Genomic DNA, 18,662 nt, shown 5'->3' on the forward strand with positions numbered 1-18,662 from the left:
TTTCACTGCAGACTCTGTAGCACCTGGAAGTACACCTCACCATAGTCATACTCAATAATTCCTTATTGGATGACTTAGAAGTACTGACACTGGAAAAATAATGTAAAATAATATGACCTTGAAAACATGTAAATTCACAAACAGAGTGACTTGCAGTTTCAAGGTAGTCTGCTTTGTTTTGTATTTTCCTCTGGGGGGAGCAGGCCTTTTAATTCACAGCAGTTTCGACATCGTTGTGTGGCAGAGCACTCTCACATGGGAAGTGAGAGTGGGCCTGTGGGGGCTATTGGAAGACTTGAATCCCCTGCTCCTCTGATGGAAATCCTGACAAGTTCTCTTTCCACAACCGTCCAGGTAGGGATAGCAATTTTCATGTTCAGGCAATCAACTTGAACCCATTTAAAACATTTATTTTTGCTAACCATGGAAGAAGCTACTGCCAAATCATTAAATTCTCAAGTCAATTCATACCTTCTTTTGGAGATAGCATAAAGAAATTATAGAGCGATTGAATAATATTTCCTTTGCATTTCCCAGAGATTTACTTTATTCTTTTGACTCATTTTATATCCAAATTAGTAATGATATAAGGTTGGAAAAAATGAATTATTCTCATACTTCAAAGAAGAATAAAATGTGTATATGATAGTGAAATTATTTTTAGGCATATGAAAGTCATATACAGAAAATATTCTTAGAGTCTTATTTATTCATATCCAACTTAAAAAAAAAGACCTTTCACAGGATAGGAGATCATACTGCTGCATGTGCATTCCTATATTTAGTCCTGGACAAAGATTTTCTCACCTTTGAAATAGAACAGATGCTCTTTTGTGCAACTTTCAGAACAGGTAGTTATGTGTCCTCGTTCAGCCCTGAAAAGGAAATTTATATAGGTCAACAATGCAACAGGAAAGCACTAACTCTTCCCATCTCTTTTTGTATCTTTCACCCACTTCATTCCTCTGCAAGCCCCTGACCTACCCACACACATATGAAAATAACCACTCCTCTAATGACCAACCACAGGTCTTTATCACAGGTAATAACTGATTAGGAAGAATGCTAATTATAATCACACTGGAAAAACAATGTCTTTCTGATGCTTTCCTTGACTGTCAGTTGAAAATGATCAAACTGCTCCACTCCACTGCTGCTTTCAGCTACATGGAGGATTATTATTCAGAGTCCAGCCAAATAGAAACTCCATAAAAAGAGTGTGGTGATTGTAAATCTCAAAACGTCAAAACACAAAGATGATAAAAACTGTGCATTGAATTTAATTAACTGTTGACCATGACTAGACTTGATCAATCTCAACTTGTCTGCTGTATCAACTGCCATTTCATTTAGCTATTCTTGGTTTTATAACATTTGTGTTATGGGAAATTAGAGCAATTTCTACAATGCTTTGGATATCTTCCCCCTCATAAACAAAGTACAGTTTTCTGAGGAGACAATGCTCTCTTGTTGGCATCTCCTGTTGGCTGCCTTTTTCCTAGACCCTTAGCCTGGATCAAGAATCTCTCAGCCCTGCCATCACAACAGCCATTTGTTTCTGTCTCCCCACTCGTTCCATTGTGTATTGTCCAGCGTCATATATGTTCCTTTCAGAACTTGGGGGTGGGGGTTGGTGGAAGGGATGCCAGCACGCTATGCTAAGACCTTTGGGGAGCTAACCTAGATGAGATGAATGCATTAAGCTAAACCGGATTTAAGCAGCCTTGAATGGGAAATTGTTTCTCTTTGTAATCAACACTTGAGTTGTAATTGATAGGAGACATCTTTAAGGAATGTTGATTTTTTTTTTATTCCAATGGAACTATGTGTTTCCTTCATACATAGGATTCTCTTTGAATCCTGAAATAGCTCTGAGCCTAGAGGGGCCAACTTGGAGGTGCACACAGTCAAACTTGTGAGGCAAGGAAACTCAACTTTATAAGAATAAATCCTGGTTAAAAAAAAAAAAACTGAGTTCTAACTCTGGTTCTTTTGTTTCTCCTTTCCTATCTTTTCCTTTCCTTTTATTTTGTTATTTTTTTCATTGAAGTATAACATACTATATTACTTATTACAATATATTGATTCAACAATTCTATACATTATTTAGTGCTCACCACGATAAGTGTGGTCACCATTGGTCAGCTTACATTATTACAATAATAGTGACTATAATCCCTATGTTGTAATTTTCCATCTCTGTGACTTATTTATTTTACTTCTTAATCACCTGTATTTATGTCACTGTTTTTTCTTTATTTCTGTCTTTGATGAGGATGATTTTGGCAGTCCTGGGGCATCTGACAAACCTCTGGCTTTGGTAGTCATAGAGAGGGAGATGGTTCCAGTATTAAATTCTCCAGTTAAAGTCTAAGATTGTGTTAGATCTAGAACCAGTGTTTTTGCAAAATTAGTGGAAGTATTTAAGTGTCTGTTTCTGTGGATTGGCACACATTCCCTTAACAGTTTTAGCTTTGTCTTGCAGTGTATTTGTTCTATTACATCAGTCAGCTTATTTCCAACTTTAGTACCTTTCTATAAATTAATTCATCAAGATATACAAGTCCATGAATTTTTTCCACTGAGGCCATTATACCATTTATTAATGTTCTGTAAAGGGAAACTGCTATTTACGAAATGTACACCACATAGGAGACACAAATTATGATACATATAATTTCTATTCATCTTCACAGCAACCCTAAGAGTGAACCATTATAATCATTTAAGCATGAGAAAATTAAAACAGGCATTTAGGAATCTTCTACAACATCACACAGATGGTAAGTAACAAGATGGATTTTAAACAGATGTGGCTTCAAAATGAACTCTTTTACCAGTATACCCATCCACGTTATTTTTAGTACTACCTTAGTGTTCTGTAATTCACACCCTTTCAATGTTGGTAAAATGAAGGCTCATTTCATATTAATCAGATCTCCATATTCAATTCAAAGCATTTATTGAGTGCCTTCTAGATGTTAGGCAGTATGGTAGACTCTCTAGATACAAACTTGAGAGAAGTATCATTATGGTTTTTAGGGAAGACACCAGAATGTGACTATAGGCTAAGTCAAATGCAGGTGGCGGTCTCATTATGATGCATTGTTAATTCATTTTTTCCATCTAATTTAATTGTTTTTAAAGATTTTTTTTATCAAAGTAATACATGTATGTATGAAAAGAAAACTTAAGACAAAAAGCAGTGCTGGTCCTACTCGTCCTCGTACATAAGCCCCACTCCTCAGGTTCAACCACTTTCAGCTTTTTAGCCTTTTTACTTTCATGTTTTAAATAATAGGTTTAAATTACTGTTTCTTAATTACTCACTTATGGATTTTAAATTCCCTATACTCTTTACCATCCCAGCTACCACCCCAAACACATGGGTAATACATATACACATTCATGCACAAATACATATACACACTTCTACCTCCAATCTCCCTACTTAATTTATGACAAATTTTGGCTAAATTAGTATTTAGTATTTACAACTTATGATTAGGTAAGTTTTGTTCATAGATGACACATGGTATTCTGAATATATTTTGAATATATGTCTTTGTATGTTTTTCAAAATTTTTCTTAGAATTAATGATGTTTTTAAAATGTTTTGATTTTCTAAGTTCCTATAAATAAATTCTCCCATTGGGTAGGACTATGGCATTCCTGCAACTTAGTCTAGACGTTGGGTAATCTAGTAATCCATGTCTTGTCTAGCAATTGCAATCCTTGCTCGAGCCTGTGGCCTCCTGCTACAGCTGTCCTGACTGCTCTCTAGGCTTGTGGTAGAGTGTGCATCCTAGACTGTCTGTTCATCATCATTCTCGTCACCTTGGAGTTTCCCTTCGCTCTTGTTTCTTTTCATATGGACTCCTTTGATCTCCTATATGGATGCTGTAAGTATCATTACCCATAGTATGAGAAGCAACAAAAGGGGCTGAAAGGAAGCTCTTTGGACCATTTAGTATCAAGGCTGTCCCTTACCCCACTGTTTCCAGCCCGTTGCTTGGTGCCTGCCTTCTGCTGCACCCATGGGTCCCATCTGTAAGATTCTGGCTCAGTGGTGACAAAGAAGCAGCTTTGACTCATGCTGCCAGTAGAGGGTGTTCTCTGGCTGCTCATGGTGGGAAACCCTTGGGCATATTGCTTCTTCTATGCATTTTCACCCATTCTCCCACTTCCTGGCCCACCCTTCAACTCTATCTTAAAGATACTTGATGCCTCTCTTCCTGAGTTTTTCCAAAGGAGGTCTCTGGTACTTGCTTGTTTCTTTTTGTTTTGAAACTGGTTATATTTTAAAAGCAGTTTTAGATTCACAGCAAAATTGAGTAAGAGGTACAAAGATTTCCCATATAATCCTGACCCCTCTACAGTCACAGCTTCTGCCACTATCAACACTCCCCACCAGAATGGAACATTTGTTATAATTGATGAACCCACAGTGACACATCATTTCCCACAATCAATAGTTTACATTAGAGTTCGCTCTTGGTGTTATACATTCTATGGCTTTGGACAAAGGTACAATGATGTGTAGCCACCACTGCCCTACCATACAGAACACGTTCATTGCCCTAAAAATCCCTTGGGTTCTGTCAATTCATCCCTCTTGTTTTGCATTCTACTCTTCCCCTGTAGGTAGTTAGGTTTAAAGTTCCTCCACCAGACAGACAGAAGGCCAAGAGGTACATGGAAAGGTGCTCAGCATCACTAATCATCAGGGAAATGCAAATCAAAACCCACAATGAGATATCACCTCATACCGGTTAGACCTGACTACTATCAAAAAGACCAGAAATAACAAGTGATGGTGAGGATGTGGAGAAAGGGACCCCTTGCGCACTATTGATAGGAATGTAAAGTGGTGCAACCACTATGGAAAACTGTAATTTAATTCAAAAATTAAAAATAGAACTAAATATGATCCAGCAAGTCCACTTCTGGGTATTTATCCAAAGAAAATGAAAACACGAACTCAGAAAGATACCCTGCACCCCTAATGTTCATTGAAGCATTATTTACAATGGCCAAGATATGGAAACAACTTAAGTGTCCGTGGCTGGATAGATGGGTAAATAAAGAGGATGAGTTATAGGAAGGAGTGACATCAGCATGACGACAGTGTGAGGAGTGGTAGTTCTTTTATTTTCCTCCCCTTTAATTGACAACTAATTGCACATTCATAACAACAACAGCAAAATGCCTCTGCACAGCGTACCGGGACATCCTAGATATCCATCCACCTAAAAGTGGGTGGATTGGACCCCACTGAGGGAGTGGAATGAGGAAAGTGGTGACAGAGGTGGTGACAGCACAGAATGCGAAGGCAGGTCTGATCTTCCTGGCCAAGGGGGTGGAGGGTAAAAGGCGTGGAGTGGGGGTCTGCCCAGCCTCACTGCAGCTGGAGGGGCCAGTAACTCTCTGAAGAGAATTCACTGTAACTTACACAATAATTGGGTGGAGGGATAGGAAAAGGAAGTAGGCAAAGAGAACTGAAGAAAGCTTGTCCTACTCTAGGCCCCAGGAGGCAAGAGGACTGCCCAAGGACCTTTGGGACCTTCTCCCTGCACTTGAGGACTCCCTTACTAAGCCATAGGCAGATGTGAAGTCCCAAGGGCTAGATACACACCTCCGCCCACTCTACCACTACTCTTTTGTTTCGTTTTGTTTTAATGTGTGTGCTCCCAACCTGAGCAGGGAGTCAGCTCTGGGATTAAAGAAATGAAAAACTTGTGCTATAGCGCCACCTTCTGGAAAACAAAAGGAGGCTTCTAACCACCAATCCACTGAACTACTAGAAGCAAAGTAAACCAAACCTTGCCGAAATAAGAAAGATTTTCACTACTTCAAATGTGGGGGCAGAGGCACTTCTTATCAAACACCATGAAGAATCACGGGAATATGGTATTCCAAAAAGAAGATGATCATTTTCCAGCAACTGAACCCAAAGATATGGAATATTGTGATCTAAGTGATAAAGAACTTACAATAGCTGTTATGAAGAAATTCAGTGAGCTACAAGAAAACTCAGAAAAACAATAAAATGATCTGAATAATAAAATTAATGAACAAAAGGAGTACTTTATCAAAGAGGCTGAAACTCTAAAAAAAACCAAACAAACTGAAATTCTGGAGCTGCAGAACTCAATAAATGAGATGAAGAAAGCATTAGAATGCACTGGAAATAAAGCAATAATATGGAAGAGAGAAATAGTTAGCTCAGGGACAAAGATACAGAAACGATTCAGATGGAAGGGAAGAAGGAACTATGATTTTTGAGTAAAGGAAACTTCCAAGAACTGTCTCCATTAGAAAAGCCAACATAAGAATAATGGGTACCCCAAAAGAAGAAGGATCAGAAAGTGTATTTAAAGAAACAAAAACTGAAAACTCTCCAAATCTGGGGAAGAAACTGGAAATACAGTTCCAAGTAACTAATAGAACCCCTTCTTATCTCAACACAAAAAGATCTTCTCCACGACACATTATATTTAAACTATCAAAAGTCAACAATACAGAAAGAATTTTAAAGACAACCCAGGAAAACAAGACAGTAACCTACCAATGGAACCCCATTAGACTATCAGCAAATTTCTCCACAGAAACTCTATAGGCTGGAAGAAAGTGGACTGACCTATTCAAAATGTTGACAGATTAAAAACTGCCAGCTATGAATTCTGTCTGGCAAAGTTATTTTTCAAATATGAAGGAAAAATGAAGCCTTTCCCAGATGAACAAAAGCTGTGGGAGTTCACCATCCCTAGACCTGCTTTACAAGAAATATTGAAAAGAACTCCTCAAGCTGAAACAAAAAGGTGAAAGTACACAGACCCTGATTAAGGTGATAAATGGTCAGAATTAGAACACCATAATTCTTTTTAAAGAATAGTATATTAAAATCTTAACTATAGCATAAAGGTTAAAGGAAAAGAGCATTAAAAATGATTATAGCTACTGCAATTTGTCAGTGAAGTCACAGCATAAAAAGGGCTAATTCATGACATCAAAAATATAAAAGGGCAAGAGTAAAACGAGGGATACTTGATAACCAAATGAGGGTACATTGTTATTAGCAGAAAAGGGGCTATATATTTACATGTAAACCTCATGGTAACTACAAACAAAAATCCAGAGCAGAAACACAAAACATAGAGAAAAGGGGGAGAGAAAGTAAATCATCATGAAAATTCACCAACTTACAAAAGTAGACAGAAAAAGAAGGAAGCAGAAACTATGGAGAGACAAATAACCAGAAAGCAAAAGATAAAATGGCAGTAGTAAATCCTCAAATATCAATAATCATCCTAAATATGAATGGATTAAACTCACCAGTTAAAAGATATGGATGGATGGATAAAAGAGCCAGCACAGCATGGCTGGATGGATTAAAAAGAAAAAAAGGAGGGGGGTGGGAGGGACGGGGTGGCTGGGTGATAGACATTGGGGAGGGTATGTGCTATGGTGAGTGCTGTGAATTGTGCAAGACTGGTGAATCACAGACCTGTACCTCTGAAACAAATAATACATTATATGTTAATAAAAAATTAAAATAAATAAATAAAATCTTTAAGAAAAATAAAAATAAAACTCTAAAAGTAAAAAAAAAAGACTCACCTCTTTGCTGCCTATAGGAGACTCATTTTAGCTCTAAAGAAATATGTAGGTTCTGAGTGAAAGGGAGTAATTCAGGAAAGATAACCTAAATATAAAAAAGTTTCAGTGTGTATGTATTATGAATTTAAAAGGACAAATAAAAAAATTAAAATGTGTCACATGTCTGGTGTGAGGAAGATTAAGGCAGATTTCAATTTTGAATTTAATTCAAAACTTCAATTTTGAATTTAATATTTCAAATACATTTTAAAACAAAATTAAAAAGAAGATAGATATCATCAAAATCACTAGTAAAATAAAAGTAAAGAAGACATTTCATGTTTTTATGTAATATAAAATAAGAACAGATAATGAAAAATAGATATTAAAAATAGATTTTTAAACTCAAACCGTTCAGTAAATTGCAAAATGAATCTCATTTTATGCTCATCAAAAGTATAAGTCAAAATTAAAATGTGCTACAAGTTTCATGCCGAGATATAAAATCAATAATTAAATTATAAATAAATATGAAAATTAATGGGAACATATTGTTTTGACTACTGTAGCTTTGTAGTATGTTTGAAATCAGGAAGTGTGTTGCCTTCAGCTTTTTTCTCCTTTCTCAAGGTTGCTTTGGCTTTTGGGGGTCTTTGAGCTTCCATACTAATTTTAGGATAGTTTGTTTGTTTGTTTGTTTGTTTGTTTGTTTCTTTCTTTCTTTCGTAAAATAATGCCATTGGATTTTGATAAGGATTGCACTGAGTCTGTAGATTATTGGGGATAGCATGGACATTTAACTAATATTATTTTGTACATGTCTGTTAGTTCCACTTGACCTAAAGTCTGATTCAAATCCAGGATTTTCTGTTAGGATGATTGATGCATTGTCGAAACTGGGGTACTGAAGTCCTCTACTATTATTGTATTGTTGCTTATCTCTCCCAGCAAATCTCTTAGTATTTGCTTAATATATTTAGGTGCTGTTGGATGCATATTTTTTTTATTGTTATATACTCTTGATGAATTGACCCCTTATCATTATTTAGTTACCATATGTGTCTCTCGTTATCATTTTTGGCTTAAACCCCTGCATATGCAGTCAATTAATACTTGACAAGGGGGTAAAGAAGACTAAGTGGGGAAAGTATAGTCTTTTCAATTCATGATGTTGGAAAAGCTGGATAACCACATGCAGAAGAATGGAATTGGCCCTCTATTTTACACCATTCACACGAATGAACTTGAAATGGATTCAAGACTTAAACATAGGAACTGAAACTAAAATTCCTAGAAGAAAACATAGGGGAAAAGTTTTTTAACATTGCTCTTGGCAGCGATTTCCTGGATATGACACAGAAAGCTTAAGAAACTTAAAAAATCAAGTGCAAACTAAATTCTGCACGGGAAAAGAATCAAAATGCAAAGGTTACCCATGGAATGAGAGGAAATATTTACATATCTCATATCTGGTAAGGGGTTAATATCCAAAATATATAAAGAACTCATCCAATTCAAACAACCTGATTAGAAAATAGACAGAGGAACTGAATAGACAGCTTTCCAAGGAACACAGACAATTAGACCACAGCTACATGTAAAGGTACTTGACATCCTAATCATCAGGAAAATGCAAATCAAAACACAAAGATTTGTCACCTCACAACTTTTAGACCGGCTATCATCAAAAAGTTAAGTGACAACGATTGTTGGTGAGGATGTGGAGAAAAAGACACTCTTGCGCACTTTTGGTGGGGATGCCAATTCTCATAGCCACGATGGAAAATATTATGAATATTTCTCAAGAAATTAAAAATAGATGATTCCAGCAATTGCATTTCTGGATATATATCCAAAGGAAATAAAAACAAGATCTAGAAAAGATATTTACACTCCCATGTTCATTACAGCATTATTTATAATAGCCAAGGTATGGAAACAACCTACATGTCTGTCAGGAGATGAATGGATAAAGATGTCATGTATATTATTAGTAATATCATTCAGCCATGAGAAAGAAGGAAATCTTGCCATTTATGACAATTTGGATGAAACCTGAAGGCATTACGCTAAGTGAAATAAGTCAGACAGAAAAAGATAATTACTGTTAATATCACTTCTATGTGGGATCTAAAAAAGTCTAATTTATAGAAACGGAGAGGAGATTGGTTGTTGCCAAGGAGAAGAGATGGGAGAAATGGAGAGATGTTTGTCAAAGGGCACTGACTTCCAGTCATAAGATGAGTAAGTTCTGGGAATCTAAGGTACAGCATGATGATTATAGCTAACATTACTGTCATAAATAGTTGAATATTGTAAGAGAATAGATCCTAAATGTTCTCACCACACACACACACAATATGGTATTATGCAGTGAGATGCAGGTGTTAGCCAATGACATAGTAGTCATCATTTTGCAAAATACAAGTGTATCAAATCAACACATTGTCCACCTTAAAGTTGTACAATGTTATATGTCCATTATACCTCAATAAAGCTGGAAAAAAATCAATAAAAACGGCAAGAGAGAAGATTCAAGGGAAACACTGATTTCTATTTGGTCTTCAAAGGTCATGTATAAAACACAAAAGATTTGAATAATAAAACTGAAATGCTTGGTATAAGTTATTAAACTTTGTATTCTACGATACAGTCATTTCAAGAGACATTAAAACATTTATAAATACTGATCACATGTTGGGATACAAAAGCTGAAAATAAATCATAGTACAAAAATATGTAGTTTTACTTTCTGGCCACAGTTATGAATAAATAATTCATAAAAATAAATAAGAAAAATTTACACTCAACTGTTTGAAAATTCAAAAGAAACAACAATACTTAGGCATTTTTTTGGTAAAAAAAGAAATAAAAAATGAAATTGTAGACTAATAAAAAATGATAAAAGAAATGGCTACTTATAAAGAGGTGTGGAAGTTAGAAGAGCTAAGCTCAGGAAAATTCATATTTAAGTATGAAAAAAAGTATGCCTTGAACATTCACTCAGAAGTCAGATAAAAAACACTGAAAGAAAAGCAAGAAAATTAGAAGAAAGTTGATAGAAATCCAACAATGAGCAATATGTGAGTTAGAAGAAAGATAACCTTAATGAAATGTTAGTGAATGAAAGAATGCTTTCCTTTATGAGAGGACTCCCAAATAAAAGCAAGGAAACTGCTGAAAAATACACTGCAGACAAATGAAAGTTCAATGACAATTGGAGATAATTCCTCAGATGAAAATAATTTTATAAATGTACATATTCTTATTGGCTAAAAAAATGATTTTGTTGAAATGGTCTATTTTTTATTTTTTTTTTTAAGACTTTATTTTATTTATTTGACAGTGAGAGAGACAGCAAGAGAGGGAACACAAGCAGGGGGAGTGGGAGAGGGAGAAGCAGGCTTCCCGCAAGCAGGGAGCTGGATGTGGGGCTCAATCCCAGAACCCTGGGATCATGACCCGAGCCGAAGGCAGACACTTAACGACTGAGCCACCCAGGCACCCCTATTTTTTTTTTAATCAATGAAAAACTAAAGAAAGTTTTCAAAGACTTACTTCTAATAAGTAGTCAGGGTCCAGATCTAGAAATATATCTCCCCAAATATTAAGAAGCAAATCAACTCATGTTATGTAATTTATTCTAGAAAATAATTTTAAAAATTTAAGAACTCAAAATTATCGAAGTTATTTATAACTATATACTAGAAGAAAGAATTTCACATGAAGATTTCTTTTAAGAAAATATATGGATAAATCTTACTTTTCACCAAACATTATTTGAAGGAGCATAATATTCCAATCACTGACAATACTTAATTCACTTTGGGGTTATTCAGTCACTGAATTAAGAAATCCATTGTAGTAGATAATATTTTCTCATTTTGCAGATGAAGAGACTAAGGGTCATATGGTTTCAATAGCTTGCCTCATGGTCACCTAGCTAATAAGTTGCAGAACTGGAATATGCATCTTCTGAGTACAAAGCTGCAGGTTTAAATCACTCCATTATATTGCCTCTCCATTAGAGATTTAAAAATAACTTAAATAAAATGTCAGTAAGTTCAATATATTCATATACTAGAAGAATTATCCACTGTGAAGGAATTCAAGACAGCACACATTGCCCATTATTGAATTTTTAAAATTAATTAATATTTTTTTGATGTAGTGTTCCGTGATTCATTGTTTGTGTATAACACCCAGTGCTCCATGCAGTATGTGCCCTCTTTAATACCCATCACCAGGCTAACCCATCCCCCTACCCCCCTCCCCTCTAGAACCCTCAGTTTGCTTCTCAGAGTCCATCGTCTCTCATGGTTCGTCTCCCCCTCCAATTTTAAGATAGATATATACCAGAAAATAGGACAAAGAGGAAACTGTTACAATGTTAAGTCTATGTTGAAAAACAGCAAGCCAAACATAACAATGAGATATAATCAGAATTTCTATTAATTCTGTAAATAATATTTACAAACATACCACACAACTAATCAACATTGTTCTGGACATTTTTGTCAATGCAATAAATAGGGCATGAAATAGAAAAAGGAGATATAACTATTGCAAAGTAGGCAACTTTGCCATTAATTAAATTGCATAATTGTATAATTAAAAAATACAAGGGGTCAGTTGGACCTAAAATTAAATATGAATATTCAATAAAATGATGAAGGCAACCAGCTAAAAATGTCCTCATATATCATGTATAATAAACCTGATGGTATAGAGATGAAAGAAGATTATAATAGCAAATACAAACTAGAACAAAGAGAAAAAAAATATTTACTAAGAATCCCCCTAAAGAGAATTATGTTAAATATACATGAAGAAAACCAGAAAACTTACTAAGAAACTTGAAAGTGAATTTTAAGGAATATAGAAATAATGCCATAATCTTGAATGAGTAAATGAATTATGTTTAAGATGTTAATTCTTCCCAAATTCAAGTTTTAGTATGACTATTAGCCATAGGATAAAGGAAATCCATTTTGTAAGGATACTGAGTGTGAGGCCTTAATAAAAATTATGAAATATCATTTAGAAAAAAATGAAATAAATGGGGAGAATAAACAAGAATAAGAATGTGGGCAGTTCAGCCATATCAGATGTCAAATGATAATGAGATTTAAACATAGTGATCTGTTGCTAGCTTTGACAGATGGAACAATAGAAGCATGCATCTCTTGCTCTGTCTCTTTCTCTGTATGTGTGTGTGTGGTGTGTGCATGTGTGTGGTTGAGAAAACATACCAGTCCAAGCAGAATGGATAGTTTGATTAATTGTATTCAGAAGAGCATCTAATTATTTAGAGAAAAATTTTGTTCTTGTCTTATATCATTACAAAAACATAAAACACAAAATTATCAATACATTGAAAAGAATTGAAGTCACAGAGAAAATATCAAGTTACATTTAACATAATGAAGTCAAAAGATTGAAATTATTAGAGCTAAGCAAACAATTTGCTATATAAATGCCAGATAAAGTATTAATTGCTGTAATATATGATATTTTTGTAAACAAATAACAACTAAAAAGCAGCAATAAAAATCAACCAAGGTTGGGGTACCTGGGTCGCTCAGTCAGGTGTCCAACTCTTGATTTCGTCTCAGCTCATGATCTTGGGGTCATGGGATTGAGCCCTGTATCAGGCTCCAAGCTCAGTGGGGAGTCTACTTGAGATTTTCTCCTTCTTCCTCTCTCTCTGCCCTGTCCCCCCAATACATGCTCTCTCTCTCTCTCTCTCAAAAAAATAAATAAATATTTAAAAAGTCAGTTAACAAATTTCTTACAAATGACAAATAAATATAAAATCAAATAAAATGTGCAATAGATTATAATCAACAACACAAATTACATGCATGAACTATTAACTATAAAATAAGAAACAATTAAAATATGACTAATTTATGGTCAGAAAGATGTAGAGTTACTGTGGTTGATAATTTGGTACAACTTTTTTAGAAGCATATTAAAAGTGTGTTCCAAAAGCTTTTAAATATTTTTAATTTTAAGTCTGACAATTCTCTATATCAGAATCCAAGGTCATAGTCAGAGATAAGGTCTAGATCCAAGCATGAGAATGGCAATATAGTAGTACAACCATTTGGAAATCTACATGTATTCTCAAAGGAATGGACAAGTAATTCATAGAACATCTAAAAGATATTATGCAACCATTAAGAACAATATTGATGAGGGGTGCCTGGGTGGCTCAGTTGGTTAAGCGATTGCCTTCGGCTCAGGTCATGATCTCAGGGTCCTGGGATCGAACCCCGCATCGGGCTCCCTGCTCAGTGGGAGGCCTGCTTCTCCCTCTCCCACTCCCCCTGCTTGTGTTCCCTCTCTCGCTGTCTCTTTCTCTGTCAAATAAATAAAATCTTAAAAAAAAAGAACAATATCGATGAATTTGGAAAATGCTCATGATATAATATGTAACAAACTCATAAAACTTGCGTGCTACATATATGTAATACGTATTTATATATACAACCCAAATATTTAGACATTTGTATTTTCATGATCTATGTATAGATAATTGAAATGTTATCAAATACATACAACCAAAATATGTAGACATTTATATATTTATGATCAATGTATAGGTGATCAAAATGTTATTAAATATAGTTTTATATAATTTTGTTTTTACTCTTTTGTATTTACTTATTTTATCATGCATGATCATTCTTTCAATAGCTGTAAATTGTATTAATTATATTTTTATAAATTTTATGGAATATGTCACTTAAATTTAATTATATTACATGTAATTTTATAAATTTTTATTAAATTTTTTAATTTAATAGTTAACAAATACATCATCAGGTGTCTATATGCTTATGATATAAATATAGAGAGACAAATCATGGAATTATAATTCCAAAATTTAACTGTTATCTCTCAATAGTAATTTGTTGATTTTATTTCATTCTTTAATCATTTTAATTATTTCTTTTTTTTTCCCAAACTAATTCTGATTCACAAAAATTAGGGGAGGGTAAGTATACATAGTTAGCATTGATTAAATTTACAAAGTGGGAAAATCCAACTTTATCCAGAGTGTAGGTTTGGTCTCACTGACAGGAGAAAGAAATAAAGTTGAGAAGAAAATAAATCTGTATGATCTCAGAAAGATAATATGTTCGGGCATTACCGACCACTCATTCCTGGTTCTGTTGCTGTTTATCTGTTTGGAGTCACTTCAAAAGGCCTTAGGCAGATAAAATAGAATAGGTACGTTGAATGGGCTGTTATGGGTCAGGAGTGAGAATCCGTGTGCTTGCTAAGGAAAACACGGCAGATGAAAGGGAAAATAAATTTGATATTGAAAAGCGGTGGGGGTGGGGGTGGGCCTGAGAATGTGGAAAGTGAACTAAAAGGGGCTGCAGACATCAGCTATCTGGCAGTTTGTCCACCCCTGCGTTTGACCAGGTTGATTAGGAGAATTCAGAAGAGTTTGAAGAAAACCTTTTACTGCAGACTGTTATTTTGTCAATTTTGCCTGTGTGCATGTGAATTGTGATGTAGGCAACACACTGAAGTTCTAAGAAAGACCAGAGTTTCCTGGAAGGAGAATAATAATATAAGTCTGGTGGGTGGTATATTTGTTATTGTTATTTGGGGTGCCTGAGTTAGTTCCTGGAAAACATTTTATGAGGCTCTGCTGTATTCTGTGTCCAGAGAATATAAAAGAAGCCAGCAGCAGCAATAATGCCACCTGAAGCCTGGGGGGGCGGCGCACATGGGTTGTGTGTGAGAGGCACACAGTGTGGCCAACAAGTTATTAAGATAAACAGTATACAGACTCTAGACCAATGTCTCCATCTCTATGGACTTAGGTGAATTCTGTCCAAAATTGTATTATTTTCATGAAAAGGGCACTGATTCCCTTTAAGGTTGATTATCTCTAAGGCTCAAATATTTTAGCAATTAGATATTAAATTTTGAAATCCAGTATAATCCACTTTCTGCAACTCAGCAAGTTTTCCTTAAATAACATTGTGACAATTACTTATGAATGTGGAAGTGGGGCTCCCAACAAACCTTACTTTTTTGGTGTCCTCAATATTTCGTACATTAGCGTAGTCTCCTGTTTGAAATCTATAGCTTCTAATGAGTTTTATTTTCATCTGTTCTTTTGCTATTCCCCATGTGTATACACATACATATGCATATTTCTCATAGTTCTCTATTCTTAATACTTTTATGTCCCTCTATGGGAACTCACTATCTTAAAATACTAACCACCTATTATCTATCGAATTCACAAGGAAGGGATCTAGAATCCTTTTAAATAGAAACACGATGCTGCTGAACATACCACGGCAAATACTTCCAAACACATTGTAGGGGAAATGGTGAGTTAATGCCTGAATACCATAATGTATTAAGTATTAGCCAACAAAGGTTGTTTAAGAAAGATCATCTCAACCCAATTTAAGTGTAATTCTTAGATAAGATAACAACCCTAGTAAATGAAGACTGGGGTATGTTGGGGAGACCTGCCTGGAGAATCTTTGAATTTAAAGGAATGTATATTTCTATCATTAGATGACTTTAAAATGGCTTAAAATGAATCTTTCCAGGCAAGAGTCAGTGTTAATGTCTGGGACAAGTACCTAACAACATTTCTTTGATATCTATTCAGCATTTTGTGCTATAGGGTATTTATTATTGCTCTAAAAGAGGGATAAAATCTGGCACAGTTGTCACATTTGTAGAATATACTAATATGGATGGGAGAGACCAGATATTTTCAAATTAGTTTTAAGGACTAACGTTTTAAAAAGAAACCAAATACTTGCTGAAATAAAAATGTAAGGTAAAATAAGAGTTATGTTTTAAGCTGGGCAAAATTAAGGTGCTTCTACAGTGAAGTGCTTCTCCAAATGCATAAAACATAGATGAACTGTAAAGATCAAAAACTTGGTGATAAAATGATGACATCAGAGAAAATGAAAAATTGTATGAAAGTAGGACTGTCTGGAAATTGTTGAGCTAATTCAGGCAGGAGGAAAGATGCTGAAAGAGGATAATGGATGGTAATTAAGTTCCTGACCTCCTGCAAGCCTGTGTGTGACTCAACAGTTACTTTGGTTCAAGATAGAAAAAGACTAAAGCCTCTGCAAGGAGTATCCAGAACTCTTTTCAAAGAAAGATACTCAAAGATTTCTTTTTAAAAAACCCACTGGAAGGCTTGTAAACTTGTCATGCCCGCACACACACACACGTGCACACACACACACACACACAGAATTGTCACCTGATTTAATGAGTCACTGATTATGTTATTTACAACTCAAGTGAGTTCTGGGAATATATCTTTCTTCATCATTTGGTGATTTAGAATGTTGATGGAGAGACATTTCTGATGGAAAAGTCAGAAGAAATTACATAATTCTGCAGAAACTATTACTGACTGCTTACAAAAACCTTCAGCAGGATAACCACTCATTTACAGAACAAGTAACATCTCTGTGTTGAGATTTGAGTAACGTAAAGGGTGTCCACCCAAATATATTTTGGACAAGTTAGCCACAATGCCTATAAAACCCACTGATAAGAGCCCTCCCAGTGACAACGCATTTCATTGGAATAACCTATCGCTTACTATATATCTGGGGAGGTGAGATTAAATGTATGAAGATGAATTAATTTTCTAGGTATTTCCTAGAAATACCATTATACATATCTCTTATCATGGAAAAAATATAAATCGCAAAATTGAAGCAAAATGAAATAAAACCAAACAAATGGATATGAAAGCCAGCTTCACCAAGACCTAGTTTGGGGCCCGGGACTTGGTAATTAGCTTCTTGCAATCCCACTTTCTTCACCTGTAAAGGGAGAATGGCGTCACCAATCTGACAGTATTGTTGGGATGATTAAAATTATATAGGAAAATCAACTGTCTTATAATAGGTGCTCAATGAAGAATTGCTATTATTGTCAAGTGAACAGTGCAGGCAATAATTAAAACTGTTTCTGTGCAATTCTTTGGGCTAGATTCTGTAGTTAAGAGACTGGGATTCTTGAGTGTGAGGAATACTCATCTTCGTATGTCCAGAGCTTGACACAGAACAGGCATGAAGTAGGTATTTAGAATCTGCTCCTTCAATCTGGATTATATTGAAATTGAATCTATACATTATCTATATTCTTTTAGTAACTTTGAGGAAAGCATAATTTATCTCTCAGTATAAACCTTAAATATGCTTTTGTCAGGAAATCAATCCTTGGGTAGTCTCCAAAGCTAGATTGACTTGATTTAAATCATTCTTGGATGTGTGATCTTGGGCACGTTCCTCCATTTCTTGGTCTCCCAATGTATAAAAGGATAATAATAGTGATACCTTATGGGATTGTTGTAAAACTCAAATATGTTAGTGTCTGTAAAGTAAGATGTGGGACTGACATGGAGTAAGTGCTCAATAAATAACAGGTGTAATGATTTTGTTATTGAGAAATTACCATCAGGATATAAAAGATATGTAGGAGGTGCATGCATGCTAATGTACTGGTTATATGTCCTTGAGATTCACCCCTTCCCACAGGAGTGGATTAGTCCCTGCCTGCAGACACTACTTCAGTATCACGGTCGTAGTGAGCCACCGTCACCTACCAACGTACTGAGGGCAACAGGTGAGTTCTCTCAGGGGTGTGGCTGTGAAACATTTTTTTTTCAATCCAGAGTGTTGCCACAGTTCTTAAACCTTTCTGAATACCTGAGGGAATGTGACCAATGCTTTACGATCTACCTCTTCTTTTCATTTAGCTGGTTACTCCTGTGATCTGCCCAAAGAAAGACCACATTCACATTGAAGGAAGTTGGTTATTCTCCTATTCTCTCACTATATGATTTGTGGGCTAACATCTATAAACATAATTTTAATCTAAGCCCATTGGGACCGGAATGTGCGGTTATCTAGTTAACAATAGAATTTATATTTGCTGATTTTCATAACTGGCCTGGATACAGTGGAATTGGAAGTGATATCCTACTTTAAATAGTTCTGCTACCACCTTCTTCTTCTTCCTCTTCTTCTGTTTTGCCACCT

The sequence above is a fragment of the Callorhinus ursinus genome, unplaced genomic scaffold, assembly GCF_003265705.2.
Source record: "Callorhinus ursinus isolate GAN/ISIS: 27379988/994484 unplaced genomic scaffold, GSC_fseal_2.0 scaffold7, whole genome shotgun sequence".
NCBI classification, from domain to species: Eukaryota; Metazoa; Chordata; class Mammalia; order Carnivora; family Otariidae; genus Callorhinus; species Callorhinus ursinus.